The following is a 6,000-nucleotide window of genomic DNA, read 5'->3' as shown; positions in this document are numbered from 1 at the left end:
TGTCTGTCGAAGGTCCCTAAAACTGGTGATTTACTACCAAAAATATTCACAATATGAAAAAACACATTTATTGTCAATGGTAAAAAACTTTTGGGTGATTGCTAGTCAATTCATCATTTCTGTGCAAGCTTTTCACACCAAAAAAACATTCTAAACCTCAGACTCCATGTTCTTATGTTTATTAGTTTTTTTTTTTTTAATTGAATATAACATGCAAAAATAAATACAATAGAATATTATGATCCAAATATAACAAAGATGGGTTATGTAACACACTTTGCAGGTTTAATACAAAGGATTTGGTCATTTCCATTACAAAACATCGTCATAACTATTATTACAAACATGAATGTGAAAAAACGGGGCCGCCGCGTGCACAGACATGATGGCGGATGTAGCATAAATTCAAGGGTGATGGGGTGCCGGGGGATGGCTCTCCTTGCTTCCATCCAGATACACATGTGCCTCCAACATGGCGTCTTCCCCTCTGGTTGACGACTTCCCCTGCTCCACAGAGGAACCAGACCTTGACGGCTCCTTAATTGATGGCATGCCTGATCATGACCAATGCTCCACCCTATCCCTATCTAGTGTTTATTGGATAAAATCCACACTTATGCTGCAGCTTGAGCTTGCTTCAGCTACTGACAAGCTGGCTACACAACTGACTTGTGAAATCAGGGATTTGGGCTCCAGAACTGATGACCTGGAGCAGCACATGGATGTACTAGTGACCACAGCCACTTCCCACAGATGGGAGATTTCCTCCCTTCAGAATGTTATGGACACTGTGCTATTACGCCTGGAAGTTGCAGAGAATACAGCGTGCAGGGCAATCCGCGTATCTGAGGCCTCCCTAAGTCCTTGGACCTTACCTCCACGGTCAATGACTTTCTACATAAATTAGTGCCTACTCTCCTAATGGACAGATTGGAGCTGGACAGCATTCGCCATGCTGTGGACCCCAAATGCCCTGATGGCCATCCACTAGACATCATTTTGAAGCCTACCTACTATCACACCAAACAGTCCATCCTGCAGGCAGCCAGAGCCAAGATGGAGCTCTTTCCAAGGATCCCAGTACCAGATATTTGCAGATCTCTGCCCGACCACGCTTTAGAAACGGCGAGCACTTTGGCCCTTCCTGCAAGTTCTTTAGGAAAACTGCATCCGTTACAGATGGGATTTTCTATTTAGCCTGCACTTTTACAATAAGCCTTCTTCCTTTTCACTTGTGTAGGCCTGCAAAGTTTTTCTCCAAATCTCCTTACTTCCCCCTAGTAGAATCACTCCGCCATCCCCTTCACGCTTTCCTTCAGAACCTCCAGAGCTCAAACCACTCTGGACCACCGTCACTCGCAGTAAACAGTCTGCTCTTCCGACTCCATCTCAGGCGACCTCTCAAGCTGACGACCACAAATGGTTGAACCTGGATACTTACCTGTCTGTTAGGAACCTAAAGGAAGTTCCTCTTCTTCCACTTCTGTTGTGTACAGATCCAACTGTACCGAAGTTTGACCCATGATGGGACCGATGTGCCTCCCCCACCCCTGGACCCACATTATAACTATACCTTGCCTTTTTTTTTTTTTTACTTACCTACTCACGGTTTAATTAGATGCAACTGTTATGTTTTACATTGGCAGTACTGATTTGACTGTGGTTACATGCATTCTCCCTCGCCCCTACTCCCTGCAAACCACATTTGCCATGACAGGTCTTAGGATTTTCTTGCACAATGTCCAGGGCTTAAACTCTCCACAAAAGCGCACCAAGGCTTTTTGTTTCTATAGGTCATCCACTCAGTCCAAACCCTTGTTTGTCTCCAAACACTACCCCATAATCTTCTCTGCAAATGCTCGGGTAGAAAAGAGTGGAGTGCTGATTGCCTTTGGATCAGGCTTGCCTTTCACGTGCACACACAGGGTTGCTGATCCTACTGGCTGGGTTCTCTTACTGACTGGAACCCGGTATGACTCTGAGGTCACGCGCCCAATAGGCACAAAATTTCTTTCACATATCTTCTTGCTACTCTCTGCCCTTGGAAAAGTCCTGGTGATCCTCAATGGGGAATCTAACCTGATACTGAATCCTAAGTTAGATAACTGGACCCACATCCAACTTACAGAACAATACAGAAAGGGATATCCCCGGTTACCCTTTGGGAAGCCCACAAGACACGCTCTAGGAGTCACCTCATAACCGGAAATTCACCTCATTCACCTCATTCATAACCTCATTCACCTCATTCATTCACCTCATAACCGGAAATTTTGTGAGCTAGAGGAAAGCTGGAAATCTCAACTGACAGCTTCCTTAAAGTCGGAGCTGGCAGTGATAAAGTTAGAGCTAGACTTACTATTGAATGATAAGGCTGAGTGCACACTGAGATGGACGAGCAAAAATATTACTCCCAGTCTAACAAATGTTGGTCCATGCTGGCTTAATGTTTACACCCAGGCCCTCATACAAATTACTGGCCTACAACATCTTTCTAACATCTGTGGTCCTCTCTCAGGTCCAGGCAAACTTTCCTTTCCACCAATTATCCTTGGCAATACTTGGGGTCAAAATACCCAGGAATTACCAATCATTATTTGCTACTATCATCCCCTGATTCACTCTTTGACCTCCCTTCTTGTTTTAATGCATTGAAGCAATTAAAATGACCTGGCTACCGGAACTGCTATATTACTTTCGCACTCTCCCTGTGACCGTTCCCCTGGCTGTGCTTCACAACCTACATGCCAAATGGGATGCCTTCATAGGGCTTGGGATCAGACCCAGGGGCACCATGTACACCCACAGACAGTCGGGTGGATTGGAAGTTCCCAACCATAGGAAATATTATTCAGCGGCCCAAATCCGCCAACTAATGGCTCTTCATGCAGTTCAGGAAGGCCCCCATGGGTCTCTATAGGTGACTACCCTTTTCATGTTTTGATTGTCAGTCTAGCAACTTTTTGCAAAGATGAGCTTTTTCTAGCATCCCCTACACTTACTCTGAGGCTGTGCAGCAGCCAATGAGCAGAGTAGTTCCTGCTTCCAACCCTATCCTGCTATTGGCTGCTAGCCTTAATTATACCTCCATAATTCCAGGCTCTGGTTCCTGGATCCTCAGCCTTGTTATCTGGCATTTGCACAGGTAATTAAACTCAGCTAAACTGTGCATTTTTTAGATTTCGGACCTTGACTGCACTTGCCTGCCTCCTGTCCTGACCTGTGCTTGAACCCAGAATACATTTGCCTGATGCCTGTCCTGGCCTATGCCTAGACTGAAACATCATTCAGCGCAACAAAATCAAAGGCTGGGGTACAAAACAGGTAAGATGAGTAGGAGTTACTCCACCTGTAATACTTATAAGTAGTGTATATGTTGTCAACACTGGGTAGATCAAAAAAAATGTATATGAACAAAAAGTCTATGGGGTTTTTTTTGGCATGGCAAAACACAAAGTATTTACTGTAAATTATAGCAGGTCAGTAGTTGTTTCACAACACTATTCAAGTTGGGCCACTAGGTGGCACTAGACCGCAATTTGCAAGTAATTGTAACATACTGTACATACATGTCAGCATAATTGAGTCTAGTGCATTCTGATCCATGTATAAGTAGATATATTTAACCATTTATTATTTTTTCATTTTGCGCATACATGTATGTTGCTCTGCCGTTTAATGCTTGAGTAGACTTTTTTTTGTAGATACACTTTCCTTCTGACACACAGATCATAGAGATTTTTTGCTAATATCCTCCAGTTAAAAAATCTATTATATTCATAATCTGTATTAAACCTTGTTTTGTTTTTTTACCTAATCCCATCTCTAATGAATATACAACTGCGAACCCCCCCCCCCATTCTTTAAATACCTATCATCATTCTCTCATCTCTATTTAGGGAATCTTTTGGAAACTTATCTTTGGGAATTTTTTTTTTTTTAAATATTAATTTCTTCTTTTCTATACCTGGACCCAATTGAGTCCTTTTGATCTAATGCTACATGTAAGGTATATACCTATAACCAGACTACAGAGCACTCAGTATCCTTTATATACCATACTGCACCAATATCATACTTTATTGTATTGAGTATATTTTGATTGTTTATTTCTGCAAAGAGCGGCATTGTACCATAAATAGACATCATTTTTTTGTTGTAATATTTACATAACCATGTATTCTGTACCGCAATCCACAAGTGCCTCTGATGAAATCTAATTCTCTGGCAAAACTTGATTAAAAAGAAGACGTCTCATTATTTGAATTTTGTACATGTCATTTTCTGTCTAAAGAAAACCATCATGGGCAGTTATGAAAGCCACATTAATTTTAGAATTTTGCTGTCCAGTGTTACCTAAGTGACCTAACTTAAATAGTGTTGTGAATTAACTATTAAAAGAGACAAAGAGACAAAGAGGCCTAAATGTTTCCCACATCGTGTAATGACAGAGTTTAAATTGCCACCTCCTAGAATTCAACACATAATAAACAGAAAAAGAGAGATATGTTTCTTAGATTGGCACTACTCAGAAAGCAAGGAGTTGTGTGGTATTAAAATATGATTATTTATTTTTTTAAATTCTTTGAAAACACAGAATCATGACTATAGCAAAAAAAAAAAAAAAGTCTTATACGCCGAAAAATACGGTACGTCTTCCCTTCAACAAGCCAAGAGAGAGTTAATGCCACACAACTCTTTGCTTTCTGAGTGGTTCCAATCTAAGGAGCATATCTCTCCTTATCTGTTTATTGTAAATTAACTATTCTGACCTGATATCATTTACAGTAAATACTTTGTGTTTTGCCCCGCTTTCATATACATTTTTCCATCTATTGGAGCACACAATAGAGCTTCCAAATTAAAAAAAAATGTGGATGTATTTCTAGAAAGAAACATTGAGCCAATTGTGCAATTTGTACGGCTGTATAGCACCTTTGAAGCCACATCCAGCATGCCATTGTCCTTAGGGGGAAATAACACTCTACAGTGAACTCTCCAAAGTCCGCTCTGCCAGATAAATGCTAAATTCTTCCTTCAACTCTCCCAGAGGTAGGAAAATAGGCCTAGAGTCCTAAAGAAATAACAAAAGTCTGTGCAAAATGTTCATTTTAATTATTGAAATCCTCCCAAACCAGGAGGGTGGGGAAATTGACCATCTATGAGGCTCTGCTAGGATACTTCGCAGAATATTGAGAGGACATATAGGGAGTCATTTGCATCCCTAAATACAATTACAGTGTGATATTGTGGAACACACTAATGTCAGATTTCCCCTTAAAGGTACAGGACAGAAAGCTAGAGTCCCTCTTTAGGGGCCTGTATCTAAAGCTATGGACACAGGAACATAAATATTGTACATTATTAGCTATTACTTTCTGTGATCAGATAACCCCCCAGCACATCTTTCCTGATCCATTAAAAATTGGGATTTTGTGTTACCAGTCGTCATGAAACTCTGGATCTGGAAGGTAAGGGTGGTGCAGTGGCCGCTGACGGATGTTTGAGCTGTATTCAGGAACACGTTTATTGATAATAGTCATATTTCCATCACACAATCCATTCATAGTGGTAGGTTGCCGGTTCAAAGCGGAATCATTATTGTGAGCATTTTGAGACCACAAATTAGAGATCAATATTAGAGGCCTCAGGAAAGCGCTTTATCCTGTTCTGGTGAACCATAAGCCCCAGTCATGCCTATTTTTATCTCCTGCTGACTAATAATTTGGTGGTTGGCAGTTCATAAAACCATAACCTATGGAATTTTGGATCTAGCTAAAATAGGAGCATCCCAGGTATGTCTGCAGAGCATCACAATCCATGTGGACACAGCCTCCCTGACCCCCGCAGCTTGCTGTCATTGAATTGTCCAATCAGTTCCTCCTCTGTCTATTGGCATAGAAAAAGCCATGTAAGCCCACCAGAGGGAGCTCTCACTACAACCTTGTTGCTAATGGCAACGCCATTGACAGACTGAGCACTGCAGGGCCCAGTGACTCT

The sequence above is a fragment of the Pyxicephalus adspersus genome, chromosome 7 (assembly GCF_032062135.1).
Source record: "Pyxicephalus adspersus chromosome 7, UCB_Pads_2.0, whole genome shotgun sequence".
Lineage (NCBI taxonomy): Eukaryota > Metazoa > Chordata > Amphibia > Anura > Pyxicephalidae > Pyxicephalus > Pyxicephalus adspersus.
This window is presented reverse-complemented; position numbering follows the sequence as displayed.